This window comes from Arachis ipaensis, chromosome B06 (genome assembly GCF_000816755.2).
Source record: "Arachis ipaensis cultivar K30076 chromosome B06, Araip1.1, whole genome shotgun sequence".
Lineage (NCBI taxonomy): Eukaryota > Viridiplantae > Streptophyta > Magnoliopsida > Fabales > Fabaceae > Arachis > Arachis ipaensis.
The window spans coordinates 104,692,310-104,693,458 of record NC_029790.2 but is presented as its reverse complement, the minus strand read 5'-3'; positions in this window follow the sequence as shown (position 1 = coordinate 104,693,458).

Genomic DNA, 1,149 nt, shown 5'->3' with positions numbered 1-1,149 from the left:
AAAAAAGAGTCAAAGGGAGCAGGAACAACTATAGCACATTCATTGAAAATCTCCCTTAGATAGATGTATAAGGTTTTTTTTGCCATTTTCTTTATCGCTACATGACAAATTTAACCCAGCCTACTTATTTGTACCAAGAATAGCGTGTTTTGCTATTTTTGATTGGTACACCAGATAATTTTTCTAAAGTATAACCTTATTTAATTTGCAAAATTTTTTTGGTTAGAAATTGAGTTGATGAAGGTGATTGTGTATGGAGCGGGAAGTACTTGTAGCTCTTTTCTTTGGCACTAACCGACAATTAAGGGTCTATATAAAAGACTTTAATATAATGTCAGTAGATATATGAGTATGGTGTATGTAACTTAGTTTTAGACCTTATCTATAGGTATTTATAGGTGAATCAAAGGCTAATGGTATGAGTAGGTGTGTGGAACTTAGTTTTAGGCCTTATCTAAGAGTATTTATAGGTGAATCAAAGGTTGATGATTGAGTAAAGAGATGTTCTTTGTAGTAAATCGTGCGATAAATTACCTATATGAGAAGATCAGGTCACTCGGTACGCAAGATTCTCTTGTTGGTAGGAAACTTCTAACTTGCTCTCTAAATTGGATGGGATACAAATCGGTCACTTTAAGATAAGACCTGATTTGTGTGGACTGAGCAACCAGAACAGTTTAGACCTAAGTCGACTAAGACGTTGTTTGGACCTTTATGGACCTTTCTACTTGGAAACCTCTTTACGGCATAATATGGATATAGAATAGTAAATCATGAGAAGTTTTAGGTCTCTCATTATTAAATCCTAATAGGAACAATACTTTTTAAGAATAATGTTATGAATTATATTAAAAATTTAAATCTAATAAAAAAAATAATTGAATAATAAAATATCATATTTATTTATATGTTTTGAAATATTCTGAACTCTTTTTGTTTTTTATTCCTTTTAAAAATAAAGATTTGGCGATTTTTTTCAGCAAATAATTTACTTTTTTTTTCTCCAATTATATTTAAACACTTCAAATTTTAATGTTATTATTAAATAAAAAATACACAGTGACACAAATGAAATTAAAAATTTTTTATTTTAATAAAAAATTATTTATTTATCAATTTAAATCGTAATAAATTAATTTATTAATCTGT